Raw genomic sequence first — 20,707 nt, 5'->3', positions numbered from 1 at the left:
AAGACAAAGACAAGACAAAGACAAGACAAAGACAAGACAAAGACAAGACAAAGACAAGACAAAGACAAGACAAAGACAAGACAAAGACAAGACAAAGACAAGACAAAGACAAGACAAAGACAAGACAAAGACAAGACAAAGACAAGACAAAGACAAGACAAAGACAAGACAAAGACAAGACAAAGACAAGACAAAGACAAGACAAAGACAAGACAAAGACAAGACAAAGACAAGACAAAGACAAGACAAAGACAAGACAAAGACAAGACAAAGACAAGACAAAGACAAGACAAAGACAAGACAAAGACAAGACAAAGACAAGACAAAGACAAGACAAAGACAAGACAAAGACAAGACAAAGACAAGACAAAGACAAGACAAAGACAAGACAAAGACAAGACAAAGACAAGACAAAGACAAGACAAAGACAAGACAAAGACAAGACAAAGACAAGACAAAGACAAGACAAAGACAAGACAAAGACAAGACAAAGACAAGACAAAGACAAGACAAAGACAAGACAAAGACAAGACAAAGACAAGACAAAGACAAGACAAAGACAAGACAAAGACAAGACAAAGACAAGACAAAGACAAGACAAAGACAAGACAAAGACAAGACAAAGACAAGACAAAGACAAGACAAAGACAAGACAAAGACAAGACAAAGACAAGACAAAGACAAGACAAAGACAAGACAAAGACAAGACAAAGACAAGACAAAGACAAGACAAAGACAAGACAAAGACAAGACAAAGACAAGACAAAGACAAGACAAAGACAAGACAAAGACAAGACAAAGACAAGACAAAGACAAGACAAAGACAAGACAAAGACAAGACAAAGACAAGACAAAGACAAGACAAAGACAAGACAAAGACAAGACAAAGACAAGACAAAGACAAGACAAAGACAAGACAAAGACAAGACAAAGACAAGACAAAGACAAGACAAAGACAAGACAAAGACAAGACAAAGACAAGACAAAGACAAGACAAAGACAAGACAAAGACAAGACAAAGACAAGACAAAGACAAGACAAAGACAAGACAAAGACAAGACAAAGACAAGACAAAGACAAGACAAAGACAAGACAAAGACAAGACAAAGACAAGACAAAGACAAGACAAAGACAAGACAAAGACAAGACAAAGACAAGACAAAGACAAGACAAAGACAAGACAAAGACAAGACAAAGACAAGACAAAGACAAGACAAAGACAAGACAAAGACAAGACAAAGACAAGACAAAGACAAGACAAAGACAAGACAAAGACAAGACAAAGACAAGACAAAGACAAGACAAAGACAAGACAAAGACAAGACAAAGACAAGACAAAGACAAGACAAAGACAAGACAAAGACAAGACAAAGACAAGACAAAGACAAGACAAAGACAAGACAAAGACAAGACAAAGACAAGACAAAGACAAGACAAAGACAAGACAAAGACAAGACAAAGACAAGACAAAGACAAGACAAAGACAAGACAAAGACAAGACAAAGACAAGACAAAGACAAGACAAAGACAAGACAAAGACAAGACAAAGACAAGACAAAGACAAGACAAAGACAAGACAAAGACAAGACAAAGACAAGACAAAGACAAGACAAAGACAAGACAAAGACAAGACAAAGACAAGACAAAGACAAGACAAAGACAAGACAAAGACAAGACAAAGACAAGACAAAGACAAGACAAAGACAAGACAAAGACAAGACAAAGACAAGACAAAGACAAGACAAAGACAAGACAAAGACAAGACAAGACAAGACAAGACAAAGACAAGACAAAGACAAGACAAAGACAAGACAAAGACAAGACAAAGACAAGACAAAGACAAGACAAAGACAAGACAAAGACAAGACAAAGACAAGACAAAGACAAGACAAAGACAAGACAAAGACAAGACAAAGACAAGACAAAGACAAGACAAAGACAAGACAAAGACAAGACAAAGACAAGACAAAGACAAGACAAAGACAAGACAAAGACAAGACAAAGACAAGACAAAGACAAGACAAAGACAAGACAAAGACAAGACAAAGACAAGACAAAGACAAGACAAAGACAAGACAAAGACAAGACAAAGACAAGACAAAGACAAGACAAAGACAAGACAAAGACAAGACAAAGACAAGACAAAGACAAGACAAAGACAAGACAAAGACAAGACAAAGACAAGACAAAGACAAGACAAAGACAAGACAAAGACAAGACAAAGACAAGACAAAGACAAGACAAAGACAAGACAAAGACAAGACAAAGACAAGACAAAGACAAGACAAAGACAAGACAAAGACAAGACAAAGACAAGACAAAGACAAGACAAAGACAAGACAAAGACAAGACAAAGACAAGACAAAGACAAGACAAAGACAAGACAAAGACAAGACAAAGACAAGACAAAGACAAGACAAAGACAAGACAAAGACAAGACAAAGACAAGACAAAGACAAGACAAAGACAAGACAAAGACAAGACAAAGACAAGACAAAGACAAGACAAAGACAAGACAAAGACAAGACAAAGACAAGACAAAGACAAGACAAAGACAAGACAAAGACAAGACAAAGACAAGACAAAGACAAGACAAAGACAAGACAAAGACAAGACAAAGACAAGACAAAGACAAGACAAAGACAAGACAAAGACAAGACAAAGACAAGACAAAGACAAGACAAAGACAAGACAAAGACAAGACAAAGACAAGACAAAGACAAGACAAAGACAAGACAAAGACAAGACAAAGACAAGACAAAGACAAGACAAAGACAAGACAAAGACAAGACAAAGACAAGACAAAGACAAGACAAAGACAAGACAAAGACAAGACAAAGACAAGACAAAGACAAGACAAAGACAAGACAAAGACAAGACAAAGACAAGACAAAGACAAGACAAAGACAAGACAAAGACAAGACAAAGACAAGACAAAGACAAGACAAAGACAAGACAAAGACAAGACAAAGACAAGACAAAGACAAGACAAAGACAAGACAAAGACAAGACAAAGACAAGACAAAGACAAGACAAAGACAAGACAAAGACAAGACAAAGACAAGACAAAGACAAGACAAAGACAAGACAAAGACAAGACAAAGACAAGACAAAGACAAGACAAAGACAAGACAAAGACAAGACAAAGACAAGACAAAGACAAGACAAAGACAAGACAAAGACAAGACAAAGACAAGACAAAGACAAGACAAAGACAAGACAAAGACAAGACAAAGACAAGACAAAGACAAGACAAAGACAAGACAAAGACAAGACAAAGACAAGACAAAGACAAGACAAAGACAAGACAAAGACAAGACAAAGACAAGACAAAGACAAGACAAAGACAAGACAAAGACAAGACAAAGACAAGACAAAGACAAGACAAAGACAAGACAAAGACAAGACAAAGACAAGACAAAGACAAGACAAAGACAAGACAAAGACAAGACAAAGACAAGACAAGACAAAGACAAGACAAAGACAAGACAAAGACAAGACAAAGACAAGACAAAGACAAGACAAAGACAAGACAAAGACAAGACAAAGACAAGACAAAGACAAGACAAAGACAAGACAAAGACAAGACAAAGACAAGACAAAGACAAGACAAAGACAAGACAAAGACAAGACAAAGACAAGACAAAGACAAGACAAAGACAAGACAAAGACAAGACAAAGACAAGACAAAGACAAGACAAAGACAAGACAAAGACAAGACAAAGACAAGACAAAGACAAGACAAAGACAAGACAAAGACAAGACAAAGACAAGACAAAGACAAGACAAAGACAAGACAAAGACAAGACAAAGACAAGACAAAGACAAGACAAAGACAAGACAAAGACAAGACAAAGACAAGACAAAGACAAGACAAAGACAAGACAAAGACAAGACAAAGACAAGACAAGACAAAGACAAGACAAAGACAAGACAAAGACAAGACAAAGACAAGACAAAGACAAGACAAAGACAAGACAAAGACAAGACAAAGACAAGACAAAGACAAGACAAAGACAAGACAAAGACAAGACAAAGACAAGACAAAGACAAGACAAAGACAAGACAAAGACAAGACAAAGACAAGACAAAGACAAGACAAAGACAAGACAAAGACAAGACAAAGACAAGACAAAGACAAGACAAAGACAAGACAAAGACAAGACAAAGACAAGACAAAGACAAGACAAAGACAAGACAAAGACAAGACAAAGACAAGACAAAGACAAGACAAAGACAAGACAAAGACAAGACAAAGACAAGACAAAGACAAGACAAAGACAAGACAAAGACAAGACAAAGACAAGACAAAGACAAGACAAAGACAAGACAAAGACAAGACAAAGACAAGACAAAGACAAGACAAAGACAAGACAAAGACAAGACAAAGACAAGACAAAGACAAGACAAAGACAAGACAAAGACAAGACAAAGACAAGACAAAGACAAGACAAAGACAAGACAAAGACAAGACAAAGACAAGACAAAGACAAGACAAGACAAAGACAAGACAAAGACAAGACAAAGACAAGACAAAGACAAGACAAAGACAAGACAAAGACAAGACAAAGACAAGACAAAGACAAGACAAAGACAAGACAAAGACAAGACAAAGACAAGACAAAGACAAGACAAAGACAAGACAAAGACAAGACAAAGACAAGACAAAGACAAGACAAAGACAAGACAAAGACAAGACAAAGACAAGACAAAGACAAGACAAAGACAAGACAAAGACAAGACAAAGACAAGACAAAGACAAGACAAAGACAAGACAAAGACAAGACAAAGACAAGACAAAGACAAGACAAAGACAAGACAAAGACAAGACAAAGACAAGACAAAGACAAGACAAAGACAAGACAAAGACAAGACAAAGACAAGACAAGACAAAGACAAGACAAAGACAAGACAAAGACAAGACAAAGACAAGACAAAGACAAGACAAAGACAAGACAAAGACAAGACAAAGACAAGACAAAGACAAGACAAAGACAAGACAAAGACAAGACAAAGACAAGACAAAGACAAGACAAAGACAAGACAAAGACAAGACAAAGACAAGACAAAGACAAGACAAAGACAAGACAAAGACAAGACAAAGACAAGACAAAGACAAGACAAAGACAAGACAAAGACAAGACAAAGACAAGACAAAGACAAGACAAAGACAAGACAAAGACAAGACAAAGACAAGACAAAGACAAGACAAAGACAAGACAAAGACAAGACAAAGACAAGACAAAGACAAGACAAAGACAAGACAAAGACAAGACAAAGACAAGACAAAGACAAGACAAAGACAAGACAAAGACAAGACAAAGACAAGACAAAGACAAGACAAAGACAAGACAAAGACAAGACAAAGACAAGACAAAGACAAGACAAAGACAAGACAAAGACAAGACAAAGACAAGACAAAGACAAGACAAAGACAAGACAAAGACAAGACAAAGACAAGACAAAGACAAGACAAAGACAAGACAAAGACAAGACAAAGACAAGACAAAGACAAGACAAAGACAAGACAAAGACAAGACAAAGACAAGACAAAGACAAGACAAAGACAAGACAAAGACAAGACAAAGACAAGACAAAGACAAGACAAAGACAAGACAAAGACAAGACAAAGACAAGACAAAGACAAGACAAAGACAAGACAAAGACAAGACAAAGACAAGACAAAGACAAGACAAAGACAAGACAAAGACAAGACAAAGACAAGACAAAGACAAGACAAAGACAAGACAAAGACAAGACAAAGACAAGACAAAGACAAGACAAAGACAAGACAAAGACAAGACAAAGACAAGACAAAGACAAGACAAAGACAAGACAAAGACAAGACAAAGACAAGACAAAGACAAGACAAAGACAAGACAAAGACAAGACAAAGACAAGACAAAGACAAGACAAAGACAAGACAAAGACAAGACAAAGACAAGACAAAGACAAGACAAAGACAAGACAAAGACAAGACAAAGACAAGACAAAGACAAGACAAAGACAAGACAAAGACAAGACAAAGACAAGACAAAGACAAGACAAAGACAAGACAAAGACAAGACAAAGACAAGACAAAGACAAGACAAAGACAAGACAAAGACAAGACAAAGACAAGACAAAGACAAGACAAAGACAAGACAAAGACAAGACAAAGACAAGACAAAGACAAGACAAAGACAAGACAAAGACAAGACAAAGACAAGACAAAGACAAGACAAAGACAAGACAAAGACAAGACAAAGACAAGACAAAGACAAGACAAAGACAAGACAAAGACAAGACAAAGACAAGACAAAGACAAGACAAAGACAAGACAAAGACAAGACAAAGACAAGACAAAGACAAGACAAAGACAAGACAAAGACAAGACAAAGACAAGACAAAGACAAGACAAAGACAAGACAAAGACAAGACAAAGACAAGACAAAGACAAGACAAAGACAAGACAAAGACAAGACAAAGACAAGACAAAGACAAGACAAAGACAAGACAAAGACAAGACAAAGACAAGACAAAGACAAGACAAAGACAAGACAAAGACAAGACAAAGACAAGACAAAGACAAGACAAAGACAAGACAAAGACAAGACAAAGACAAGACAAAGACAAGACAAAGACAAGACAAAGACAAGACAAAGACAAGACAAAGACAAGACAAAGACAAGACAAAGACAAGACAAAGACAAGACAAAGACAAGACAAAGACAAGACAAAGACAAGACAAAGACAAGACAAAGACAAGACAAAGACAAGACAAAGAAAAGACAAAGACAAGACAAAGACAAGACAAAGACAAGACAAAGACAAGACAAAGACAAGACAAAGTAAAGACAAAGACAAGATGCTACAAAACTAGTGCAGCCCGAGATATTTAGAATCGAGCGCTTGAAATTAGAAATATCTTCTAATCCGTTCGGTTTTGAATAAAACGCTAATAGGAGAAAATGTTATGGGTTTCGCGATTTTTATTTTTCTGGAAAGAAAATTCGAATTCAAAGCTTGATATGCGCCATTAGCCTCTGCTCAAGCTGCTGGTCAACCCATCTTGTAGCGGTTTGAAGTCAATCTTGTTGAATTTGGTGAGATCCTTGTCGTATAGCTTGCTGACTCGCGTTTTAGCCGTAATGTTTTATTTTTCAGTCCAGTTGAAGTTTAGAAACCCAATTTTCGAAGAAATCTTCCGGCGTATATTTCGAACTATACTGCGACTAGCTTCGTTTGGTGGTTACATTCGCGCCGAAATGTCCTAGATTTGCTTTGAAAGCCGTCCTGAATTTTTTACCGGAAATGTTCATATCCTCTGTGATTCTTACACGTAACTTTTTCGGGTCTCATTACTTTGGTGCAGCATTATGTCTCCCCTCTTTGCCATTCTGTAATAGAGAAAGGCTTTTCAATCACTTCAAATCGACTTTTCAGTCAAGTCTCGGGTGGTCCGAGTACCGTATACCATATAACCTACGAGAAAGATCGTCGTTATCGGAAAATGTCTGTGTTTTTTACTCTCGAGTAGGAATCTTGGTACGTGGTACTGTCGGATTCATACTGTTCTTTCCCCATTACATCAACTGACTAAATCTACACCTTTTGTAGATACTACTTAGGGAAGGATTGTGTTCTTGTAGCTGCTCTTTTCTTAACCCGCGGGCTCTTGCATTTGTTGAGCCATTGAGGTTCCACATTGATCCGAAACTTAGAGCCAGTGAGTTCATTGCTTTGTCGCGATCAACGTGATAGTTCCTGGCAAAGAAGCTAGACACCGAATTCTCATTTGTCCAACGATGGCACGTTCTTATTTCCCCTCATCCGTTGCTTTTGCTAGCACGCTGCTTGACCCGTGTAACTTCGGACTGTCGCCAACACATTGTGTGTGTTTGTGTGAGTATGAGGAGGAAGACATGGCTGAACCGTTATGGAAAAACTTTGTTTAAAACGAACGGTATAGCGCTCCCACAAGCTGCTGTTAATATTTTTACTGCACGGACTTCCGCTTTCGGAGATACAGGTTGAAGAGTGCGATCCCACAGTAAATTTCCATATAAATAGGTACTGTAATGATTATTAAAATGGGTGCAACATTCTTTGTATATGCGGGTCTAGATCACTAATGACCAATGCCAAGTTCTTAAGTTAATGTAACACCTATTTTTTTTATTCATTTCGTTTATTTGATAGGCACAAATGCGTTAGCTTGGCGGTGCCAAATTCTTTTGTTTTTACATTTTGGATATTTTAAAACTAGGAGGTTACAATGTTGAAATATTTTTTTTTTTAAAGAAAAATTTTACAGCTATCTTAAGACTAGAAATAAGATTCTATATACAAGAGAGGGGGCAAAAGATTTTTTTTATGAAAAAATTTTAAAACAAGGAATTCAATAGTAATAATTTTTAGGAAATATTTACAGTTATCTTAAAACTAACAATATAGTTTGGTACACAAAAGGGGGAACAAATATTTATGAGAAAATTCGCAGGTGTTTTAAGACTAGGGATACAATTCTATTTACAAGATGGGGGACAATAGTTTTAACAAAGAGGTAAAATTACAACTATCTTAAAACTAGGAATACAGAATACAAATTTGAACTTTTTTTAGCGGAGACTTATGCTTGGTCAAGATATTCAGAGGGGGGCTGTAGAAGCAGTTGTATCAAGGACAGGGGAGAGAAAGCGTAGATGGTGACCGGGAGAGAAGAGCAAAACTTGCAACTTTCGGGCAAACGGGAGATCAGCGAAAGATTACCGCCTCAGTCTAGTAGGTCGGATTGGCGGATGGTATTCTTCGGAGCCGCGGGGAATCCTTCAAAAGTCATCGGACCTTGGGTCGCTCTCGCTTCAGTTTCCGTAGTGGTAAGTGCGACGGCGGTTACATAGTTGCAGTCTGGAGCTGATCGGTCCCACAAGGCAGGAGAAAGCTTCTTAAACGAGAAATAAAAAGAGAGGGGCTAAATTGGGATATTTGTCGTTTTTATGAAAGTATAAATAAGGGACATATAGGGGAAATCTCGATTTGCCAGTATATCTCAGACTAGGACATTGGGTGGTCTACCTCGGGCCCGAAGGGAATCCTTTAACTGAGACCTGGCGTCCAAGTACCCGGCGCATACCCAGACAACGTGCTCGATGTCGTGATAGCCCTTGTCACAAGCGCACAGACTACTCTCCGCAAGCCCAATACGCCGCAAATGCGCATCCAAGGTGTAGTGGTTGGACATAAGTCGGGACATTACACGAATAAAATCCCGACCCACATCCATCCCCCTGAACCAAGGCTTCGTTGATACCTTTGGGATAATGGAATGTAGCCATCGTCCAAGTTCACCATTGCTCCACGAGGTTTGCCAACTGTTGAGTGTCCTCTGACGACAAATACTAAAAAATTCGTTGAAGCAGATTGGTCTTTCGTATATGTCACCATTTAATGCGCCCACCTTTACTAATGAGTCGGCCTTTTCATTGCCCGGGATAGAGCAATGAGAGGGGACCCAAACAAAGGTAATTTGATAAGATTTTTCAGATAACGTACACAAGGACTCCCGTATCTTCCCCAGGAAATATGGGAATTGCTTTTTGGGTTTCATCGCACGAAGAGCCTCGATGGAGCTGAGGCTGTCCGAAATGATGAAGTAGTGATCTGTGGGCAGAGTGTCGATGATCCCAAGGGTGTACTGAATTGCAGCTAACTCTGTGACGTAAACTGAAGCGGGATCATTGAGCTTGAATGAAGTGGTGATAGTATTGTTGAAGATACCGAAGCCAGTGGACCCATCGAGATTTGATCCGTCAGTGTAGAACATTTTGTCACAGTCGACTTCTCGGAATTTATTATAAAATATATTGGGGATCACTTGCGGGCGTATATGGTCCGGGATTCCACGAATCTCTTCCTTCATGGATGTGTCGAAGAATACAGTAGAATCAGAAGTATCTAGGAAACGAACACGGTTGGGAGTATATGAAGAAGGATTAATGCTCTGTGCCATGTAGTCGAAGTACAAGGCCATAAATCGGGTTTGAGAATTAAGCTCGACGAGCCTCTCGAAGTTTTCAATCACCAACGGGTTCAGAATGTCGCATCGGATGAGTAATCGATATGAGAGTTCCCAAATCGATTTTTTAGCGGAAGAACGCCCGCCAGCACTTCGAGACTCATCGTATGGGTCGAGTGCATGCAACCCAAGGTAATGTGCAAGCAACGATACTGGATTCTCTCCAGTTTGATGAAGTGTATGTTCGCAGCGGAGCGGAAACAGAAACACCCGTACTCCATCACCGACAATATCGTTGTTTGGTATAACCTGATCAGGTCTCCTGGGTGAGCACCCCACCATGTTCCAGTTATTGTTCGAAGAAAATTGATCCTTTGTTGCCATTTCTGTTTCAGATACCTAATGTGACATCCCCAGGTACCTTTAGAGTCGAACCAGACCCCGAGATATTTAAATGTGAAAACCTGGTTGATCGTTGCATCCATTAACAAAAGCTGGAGTTGCGCCGGCTCACGCTTCCTAGAAAAAACAACCAACTCAGTTTTCTCCGTGGAGAACTCAATACCCAGCTGAAGAGCCCAAGCAGACAAATTGTCCAAGGTATTTTGTAATGGTCCTTGCAAGTCGGCAGCTTTGGGCCCTGTAACAGAGACCACGCCGTCGTCTGCAAGTTGCCTTAGCGTGCATGAATTGGCAAGACAATCGTCAATGTCATTCACGTAAAAATTGTAGAGCAGGGGACTTAGACATGAGCCCTGGGGAAGACCCATGTAGCTAAATCGCGATGTTGTTAAATCGCCATGCGAAAAGTGCATGTGCTTTTCAGACAACAGATTTAGCAAAAAGTTATTTAAAATTGGCGAAAGACCATGCTGGTGTAGCTTCTCTGACAGAATGTTGATAGAAACTGAGTCAAAAGCCCCCTTAATATCCAAGAAGACTGATGCCATCTGCTCTTTGTTAGCATAGGCCATTTGGATTTCTGTAGAAAGCAACGCAAGGCAATCGTTCGTCCCTTTGCCTTTGCGGAAGCCAAATTGTGTATCTGACAGTAAGCCATTTGCTTCAACCCAATTGTCGAGGCGAAACAAAATCATTTTCTCGAACAACTTCCGAATACAGGACAGCATTGCAATCGGCCGATACGAGTTGTGGTCGGAGGCTGGTTTTCCTGATTTTTGGATGGCGATGACCTTCACTTGCCTCCAGTCATGAGGGACAATGTTACCCACAAGAAACTTGTTAAATAAATTCAACAAGCGCCTTTTTGCAGTGTCAGGTAGATTCTTCAGCAAGTTGAATTTGATTCTGTCTAACCCTGGGGCGTTATTGTTGCATGATAAGAGAGCAAGTGAGAACTCCACCATCGAAAATGGTGTTTCGTTCGCGGTATCGTGAGGAGACGCGGCGCGGCATGTTTTCTGTACCGGGACAGAGTCCGGACAGATCTTCTTGGCGAAAGCAAATATCCAACGGTTTGAATATTCCACGCTCTCGTTGGTACTATTACGGTTACGCATACGTCGAGCCGTACCCCAAAGAGTGCTCATCGCTGTTTCTCTCGTTAACCCGTCGACGACCCGGCGCCAATAACTGCGTTTTTTGGCTTTCATTAGACTCTTCATTCGCCTTTCTAACGACGCGTACTGTAGATAGCTAGCGGGTAACCCGTCTTCCCGGAAGGCCTTATATGCAGTGGACTTTTCCGCGTACAGCTCTGAGCACTCTTTATCCCACCACAGGGTGGGAGACCGTCCATGGGTATTCGCGCTGGGTACTGGTTTAGTCTGAGCTTGATTCGCACTGTCGAGAATCAAGCCAGCCAAAAACCTGTACTCTTCCTCCGGAGGAAGTTCTTGAGTGGATTCGATTTTAACGGATATCGCGGTCGCGTAACTCTTCCAATCAATGTTCCGTGTGAGGTCATACGAGACATTGATTGTTTCCGATGGTCTTGAACCGTTAGCAATTGAAATCACGATAGGCAAATGATCGCTACCGTGGGGATCAGGGATCACCTTCTACCTGCAATCTAACTGTAGCGATGTCGAGCATAGCGATAAATCCAACGCGCTTGCGCGTGCTGGTGGTGTAGGAATCCGCGTCATTTCTCCCGTGTTTAAAATGGTCATGTTGAAATTGTCGCAAAGATCTTGGATTATTGTTGATCTATTATCATCATGAAGACAGCCCCATACCGTACCGTGCGAGTTAAAGTCTCCCAGAACTAGCCGCGGAGCCGGTAAGGATTCCGTGATATTACAAAGCGTTCGGTGCCCTACCGAGGCTCTAGGAGGAATGTAGATGGAAGCAATGCAAAGGTCTTTACCTTTGATTGAAACTTGACAAGCGATAATTTCAATGCCTGGTGTCGAAGGGAGGTTAATTCGGTTGAAAGAATAGCACTTTTTGATCCCCAAAAGTACTCCTCCATAAGGGTTTTCTCGATCCAGACGGATTATATTAAAGTCGTGGAAGTTGAGATTTATATCGGAAGTTAACCAGGTTTCACATAATGCGAAAGCATCACATTTTAAACTGTTTAGTAAGAATCGATTTTCGGGAGGATACTTCTGCAATTCCACTGTAGGACAGTGATCGAATCAGTGACCTCGTTTGATGACTTAGCCATCGAAGGATACGATCGCTGCAAGGAGGGGCCATTTAGTAGTCAACTGCTTCAAAAATGTTTGCACTATAGGGAGAAAACGTATCAGAAGGCTTTTAAGAGGATCAGTAACATTGAAAGCTGTGAAAATTAAGTCCACTATGTCAGAAAATTTCATTAGTCCGCTACTGGACTGAGTATCTGTTTGAAAAAAGGGAACACTTGGGGTTTTTGGTGTCCCTGGAAGTGGTGGATACTCCTTGTTAGAATTAAAATTTCCAAGTCCTGGAGCAACTTGCTTCGGCTGTAGTGCATAACTTCCATTGGATTTATTGATTGTAATTGGCGCACTCTGAGTGGACGACACCTTGGCACCCTTACGAGGCAATCTAGGGGAGGCTAGATTTTTCCTCTTCCTGGACTCCCCTGAGTTAACCAATGATGTTCCCTCTTGTGGGTCGTCAGATTCTTGCTCAACGCCAGCCAAAAGAGCAAAGGAATTTTCGGGAACAGATGGCGAAGCATTCTTAAGAATTTCTGCATAAGAGCGCTTCGAGCGTTCCTTAAGGGAGCGCTTAATTTTATCCCCGCGCTGTTTGTACGCGGGGCATGATTTAAGATCATGCGGAAGGCCCCCGCAGTAAATACACTTTTCAGTTTCTCCACCGCAAGAGTCGTCCTCATGTTCTCCCTCGCATTTGCCGCACCTTTTCTTATTGCCACAATAGGTGGCTGTGTGGCCCAGCTGCTTGCAATTGCTGCAGTTCATTATCCGCGGTACAAACAGGCGAACAGGTAGACGAACCTTATCCAGGAGGAGATAGTTGGGGAGGGAAGACCCGGAGAAAGTCACCCGAAGCGAGTCTGACAATGAATAAGTTGTCTTATTATTCTCAGTTTTTGCGGAATACAATTGCTTGCATTCCAGAATCTTCACATGTTCAAGTGAGGGGTCCTTAAAGCAACCAACTCCGTACTTCAACACGTCTTCGCACTTCAAACCCGGTTCGGCGACGACCCCGTCGATCTCCACTGCTAAACAAGGAATATACGCTTTAAATTGCTTTGTAAAACGTTCGCTGCGAGCAATCTGGTTGGCCTGGTCGAGGTCATTCACTAATATGCGTATCTTATTAGCTCTAACACGTGTTATCTGAGCTGCGGCCGGGTAGTTAGCAGTCAGCTCCCGTGAGATTTCTAAAATATTAAGCGATTTCGTGATGGGCCGGAAATAGACCACCCAGGGTCCAATCGAACTGGCTGGGTATGTTTTAATACGAGGAGGACTGGGGGAATCAGCGGAGGGAGTAATTTCGGGTTAATCCGGTATATCCATGGGAATATCATTCCCATCCAATGTTACTTCGCCCTCGGCCATTTAGGCACGAGGATAGCACGTGGTGTAAACGAGAGATGAAACTTATATTCAGGGGAAAGGGATCTAAGAAGTAGCGACCGATCGGGGGAAAGGGAAATGAAAAAAAAGATACTTAGCTTACTTAGCGGCTTGTCCGGTTATTCCACTATTCACTTCACCAACCTAGCCACCGGCGAACAAAGCCAGCCTCAAACAATGGTTGACCTTCACAATGTATATATAGTGATTTACTCTATGCACAGCACAAGAAAAACGATCTGCTTCGATCGAGAGCTCAGAAGATTGATGTAACACCTATTTTTCCGCAAACGCTTACTGATTGTTACAAACTTGGTTACAAATACAATACCAGAAATTTCAAAAATCGAATTTGTATTTTACATGCCAAATGCCAAAAGCGAAATACATATAGGTACCAAGCGTAATAAGAATGTAGCAGACTTATTGAGCATATCCAGTTATGGAATCATAGCTTGCATGTATGAGAAAGGAACGATTGCACCACTAGGTTGATTAAAACAGGTTTTTCAAATTAGTTATTGCATATTGACCGTTTATTTCGTCATTAGAGCAATATTTGTTTAGAATCCTCCCTGTCCTTGATACAAACAGCACTCTTCTTCTTGCACCAGCAGACCATGATGACCAGGCGGAGCCTCATACATCAGTAACCAGTTCCAATGGCTCGGCTTTTAGGTTCTACTTTCTGCTTTTTTGAGCTTATTTTCTATGGATCACGGACATACGATTGTTTCTTCCATCGTGTGGCAATTCGAGAAGAGATTTTTTTTCAATAATTTCACAAGCAAGGTTTGAAAAACCGATTTCGATTTTACATTGGGAGAGCATTATTTTCGCAGTTGACGGCTTGACTCACAGTATATCTCAGACAGTATCTCAATATCTCTGAAGAGAACGTCAATGCAACAGCAAAGTGTTCCAATCATCACTATACCTGTACTCATCTCAAGTATTGTCCGGCAAGGCATTTTTGGTCTGCGATTTTGCTTTGATCTTGCATGATATTGCAAGATTACAACTTCCAATTTTTGACAAAATAACGGGTGAGTTAGAAGTAGCTGGACTAAACTAAAACCCAGGGTAGGTTTTCTTTATAACAAATAATTTTTATATCTAGCAGTTATTTAAAAAAAAAGTAGGACAGCTTATGGTCTATCTTTTTCAACTGTACCTAAACTTCCTTTTCTGCTCCCATCATGGTCTAGGCGACATTGAGATCTACCCTGCATATCCTTGATTTTAATTGTGCTGCTGAAGCAGCTTCCCAAAATGCTTCGATTGGTTTTCATCTTTTCGGCCACATTTCACACATTGAGAGTTCAACCAAGCAAAGGTATTAGTTTCAATAGGAGGTTTCAGCCGGATGGTAAACGAGGGGTACGCCTGCTTGGCAAAATATATCTGATGCACAATTTGAAAAATGGAATTTCGAGTTACGGAAACAAGTTGTCTGACATGCATGGAGAGTGCTAATCATAGACAGAAATTGAAACATGCTAAAATGAGCTCAAATGCTGGTTTGTTATAGTTTCACAATCTATAAAAGTAGGCTTTGAGACACATGCATAAATCAAAGAGGGTCAGCTTCCTTTGTATGCCGCTATCATGACAAAAATATGTAATTCGACGCAAAAATCAAATGTTGGAAAATACGTTTTATGGCTCACCAAGTCTTCCTCACCAAGGTTCCTGTAGACCCGGGACTACGACACACTTCGACATCTGATGAAAGGTCTAACTAATCAAATAAGACTCATTTATCGCAAAAAAATAATGTGTTTCCAAGTGCTGAGGTTTTATGATATAATGAATATTTGTGCTCGTTTGGCATTAACTCGTTAGTCAATTGATGAGTAATACTGTTAGAGCTGTCCCAAATGTTATTATGAGAATTTGTAGCACTGCCCGTTATGAGTACAAAACAATTTCTACCACAATATGACACAACCTTTTTAAAATCATCAAAATGCGATGTAATATGTAGCAAATTTACCGAACAATAGACGTATTTCTTGTCTATGCTGTCAACAACCAGATTGACAGCAAAAATATCTTAAGTTGTTATGTCAAATATAAGACCTGTGCACTATACGCAAAAATGAATGCACTAGGTATTTCACAAGGAGGGGTCTTGCAATTTTTTTAAATGCAATGAAAACGGGGTTTGCTAAATTTTCAACATAATAGCATCCTTCATGAAAATACAGTCCACAACAACAAGAAGCTATCGAAAACGTTGGATAATGCTCTCCTATTTGTGTTAATTAGGGGCATGGCTAATTGTTGTTTTAATTGCCGCAAGGTTCTACTGTGTCGATTTTGTTGGCTATTTTCGGCAAATTTAAGGCTAAGAGAAACGAAAGCATGGACATGGACATGATCGAAAGGAAATGTGAAGAAACCTTTGCCTTCTGCTAAGTAGGAGTTGGGCGTTGTACCCAAGTCTACCGCATGATCATTGATAGAACATAACTCATCATCATGCTTTACCGCCGACGCCGGCGTTTTAATATGATTATAACGCCAAACTCCTACTTAGCAAAAGGCAAAGGATTCTGCACATTTCCTTTCGATCATGTCCATATGAGCCTGCTTAGTCCTAGTTTTCCGTTCTGATTAACTCTAGAATACCTATCCGTCTTTCAATTTCATTGCTTTCGTTTCTCTTAGTCTCAAATTTGCCGAAAATAACCAACAAAATCATACAATCATCCATTATGTTAGAGCTTCGGTTGACACAGCGATGGAAAGGTCAATTATGCTCCGTTTACTGACTTATTTTAGTCTTTCCAGCCTTTTGGTTTTCAGCTAGAGGTTAACTTGGGACTCCTATTTCTGCTGCCTTCCACGACGTGAGAGCAGGACTCCAGCGAAACGGCATCCAGGTTGATTTAGTCCAGAGAGAGATAATAGATTGTTATCTACCTCCTATTGGACCACAACAGAGAAAGTTTGTACTACTTGAATGGTATATGACACTAGATCCCAACTAACTTTTCCCAACTAAGTTTCCCAACTAACTTTTCAAATGTTTTTGGACAAAAAACTAACAAGTAATTTCGACATTTCTTTCGAAAGTTCAATTTAATTGAATGCTTGTTTGTGTTTTAAAAACCCCAAAACAACATGTACGTAATTGTAAATGCCTTAGTCTAGCGGTTCAATGGCTAAAGACTTAGATGACCTTAGAAGTCACTCGGCGTATGCTCGAGCCCCAGCCAGAAGGAACTCTTAGTGATAAGTAGGGTCGCAATACTAACCCTGCAATCGCACTGTAAAATTATGTTAGTACCAAGGTATTGTTTTTGATAGTGAATTATTGAAACGATAAAGTTGTAATGTTGTTCATGACACACAACTTGTTCTATGTAGTATGAAAATATTTAGATCAAAATACTATTCTACTGTATAACTAATCTTACTAATTTCAAAGATCTTTCTTGGTCGGTGTCCATACTTACTGATCGGTGTCCAACTGCACATACTGGCTCACAGTACCAGTGCATTACTTGCGGTATAAATCAGTTTCGTTAACATTTTGTCTATATAATATGATAATAAGATGGTAATAATATATACCCTGATCAGGAGGTAAGAAATAGGAAAATCGCTGGTTCCAATAGCTAGTCCTTTCTGTCGAGTCTCGACCTAGATAGACGCTTTGTGTTAGTAGAAGTAGTTCTTCAGCTCTAAACGTTGGGATTTCACTTAGATATCCGTTGAAATAACTGTTCAAGTTACGTACCGAAATTTGGCACTAGAATTTTTTACGATTTTGAATATAATCATATTTCGCATAGTTCAAAAAACCAAACCTTATATTCGTGGATTCCATACTTTTTGGTCTATCAACTATTACTTGAAAGGAATCGTTATGTTAAAAAGAGTGGTATTTTGAAAACCGTCCAAAAATTTGGGCAAAAAATACCCATGAAAAACAGGCAACACGCTATAGGATTTTAGGAAAAATCCGCCCATGTGCCAAAGGTGAATAATCATTAGATTGATTTGAGCAAACTGATTGCTAGCATATATTCATAGCATAAAGTCATAAAGCTCAAAAGAAATATAGTACGTAGTTTTCGAAACGAAATCATTCTTTTATCATGATTTATTATAAAGGTGCAATATTTTGGCGCTTCTTATAGCTATGAGTAATTTAATTTGTTTTTTATAAATTTATGGTATCAATTGGAAAGAAATCGGCAATCGAAGCTTTTTAGTAGATTTCTCCACAAACGAAGCTTTATCTGTGAGTTCTAAAATACAAACAGGGCAACTATCAATGATGTAACGCAAAATTTTCATTTCATTTACGCCCTCCCTCTTCTCAGGGTTATTGGTTATTTCCTTGGTAAATAAGTCACGAATAAGATGTCCAATATTTTTTTCTTCGGTAGAAATAGATTTGGTATGTTTCAGGTTACTTTTTTACACCATATTTCACAAAATGTTGAATTTTTTCATTGTCCCTCCCTCAATACAAGTGTGACATGATTTATAATTAGCCCCTACATCAAGCTTTCGGGTAGTACTAATTTAGCACAAACCCTGTGCTTTTGTACTGTGCAGAACAAGCGACGATATAATGCGTACGACGGGAAAATTGAAAAACGCTGTTATGAAGTTTATTTGTTTATTTGTTTATTTGTTTATTTGTTGTACCGTCACCAACAGACCCCTTGGCCCCAATGGTGGTTACTTAAACTAATTACATTTCAGAATACGAATTATTTTAGTTTTTATCGAATTCCTTGTCAGGTTGAAGTCAAACGCCGTCGCCACACTGTTAAACACACGCTGGAGTCCGGTAACAGCGCCCTGGCGCCCATAGTTAGTTCTCCTGAATGGGACTCGCAGAAGAGAGTTATTGCGCAGAGCTCGAACGCGAGCTTGAAGATCGAGGCGTCCGAGGATTGTAGGGCAATCCACCCTGGCAGACAGTAAGTCCGAGACGAACAGGGCTCGAGAGCAGTCCCTCCGGATGCTTAGAGTATCGAGCTGTATTAAATGACAACGGTTTTCGTAGCTCGGCAGCTGAAATCTGTTTTGCCAAGGAAGATGTCGGAGTGCAAAGCGTATGAACCGGCGTTGGACGGCCTCGATTCTGTCGACACCGTTCTGGTAGTAAGGGTTCCAAACAGCAGAACAATATTCCAGTGTTGAGCGAACCAGCGCACAATAGAGAGATTTTAAACAGTATACGTCCTTAAAGTTTTTCGCTATTCGGAAGATGAACCCAAGCTGTCTTGAAGCCTTATCCACAATGGATGATGTATGTGGTTTGAACGTTAGTGCCGAATCCATGATGACTCCGAGATCCTTGACGTTAGAGTGTCTTGGAATACTCGAGTCGAAGAGATGGTAGTTAAACTGAATCGGATGGCGTTTCCGCGTGAACGTAACGATTGAGCATTTGCTCGGGTTTAAAACCATTCTGTTTAGATCACACCACGTACTAAAGCTGTCCAATTCCCTCTGAAGAAGCTCGGCATCGGTTTTATCCCGTATTTGTTGAAAAATTTTCATGTCGTCGGCAAAAGAAAGGCGGGGTCCTTGTAATTTGATGTTGACGTCATTAAAGTAGAGGAGGAATATCACTGGACCGAGATGGCTTCCTTGTGGGATGCCGGATGTAGCGAAGAATGGTGTAGATAGACAGTCCTTAATGCTGATTTGAAGTTGCCTTCCATCGAGGTAGGAACGAAACCAGCGCAGAAGTTGTCCATGAATACCGAGTTTGTCCAGCTTCGCTATTGCGATATCATGATTGATTTTGTCGAAGGCCGCAGATAGATCCATGTAAATAGCATCGGTTTGCAATCCGTCAGCGAATCCATCCATTGCATATGTTGTGAACGAGAGCAGGTTAGTCGTTGTCGATCGTTTAGGCATAAATCCGTGTTGATCGTCTGCAATGTAGTGTTTGCATTGAAAGAAAAGAGGGTCTAAGACAACCAGCTCGAATAGTTTTGATACTGCACTTAAACACAAGATTCCTCGATAATTGTCAATGTTCGATTTGTTTCCTTTTTTGTGAACTGGAAACATGTGCGCTGCTTTCCAGCAGGAAGGGAATGTTCCAGTATTGAGTGATAGCACAAAGACTCGCCGAAGTGGTTCAAGAAGCCCGCTGATGCACTTTTTGACAAAAATCGAAGGAACGCCATCTGGACCCGGGGAACTAGATGCTTTCAGCTTGGAATTTGCTGCAAGAATGGCAGCATTATCGACACAAATTCGGTTGATGGTTCGTCCTAGAGAAGGAGTTAGATTTGAAGCGGCAGCGACTTGTTGTGGGGAAAGGTTCTCGTCGGAAAAAACGCTTGAAAATTTGTCGGAAAACAATTGGCAAATTTCCTTAGTGTCGGTGCCTAAAACTCCATTTAATGACATACAAGATGGTAACCCGGATTCTTTTCGCTGCTCGTTCACATATTTCCAAAACGACTTGGGCTTGGATTTCAGTTGACGTTCGACGTTTCGCTGATATCTAAAAAAGGCACGTCTGCTTTGCTGTTTGTATTCGTGGTTGATTTGAAAGTAGTGGTTTCGTAATGCAAGTGTCTTATGCTTCGAGAACTTTTTAAATGCGGCTCGTTTGGCAGTTTTTAATCGTCTAAGCACTGTTGATTGCCAGAGAGGGTGTTGATTTGTGCTGACTGTTCGTTTTGGCACATGACGGTCGATTAGGTAGTTAAGA

At 40.0% G+C, this 20,707-nt stretch overlaps 1 protein-coding gene across 1 annotated transcript in view; it reads left to right on the top strand.

The window, feature by feature from the left end:
- The window catches only part of LOC131678358 (neuronal acetylcholine receptor subunit alpha-7), a 1,795,942-nt gene that overhangs the window by 1,691,216 nt on the left and 84,019 nt on the right, over window positions 1–20,707 (top strand). The gene's annotated exons all lie outside the window — the stretch shown is intronic.

Source organism: Topomyia yanbarensis, chromosome 2, assembly GCF_030247195.1.
Source record: "Topomyia yanbarensis strain Yona2022 chromosome 2, ASM3024719v1, whole genome shotgun sequence".
Classification (NCBI taxonomy): domain Eukaryota; kingdom Metazoa; phylum Arthropoda; class Insecta; order Diptera; family Culicidae; genus Topomyia; species Topomyia yanbarensis.
The sequence above is the reverse complement of the archived record's forward strand: the minus strand, read 5'-3'. Positions and strand labels throughout refer to the sequence as shown.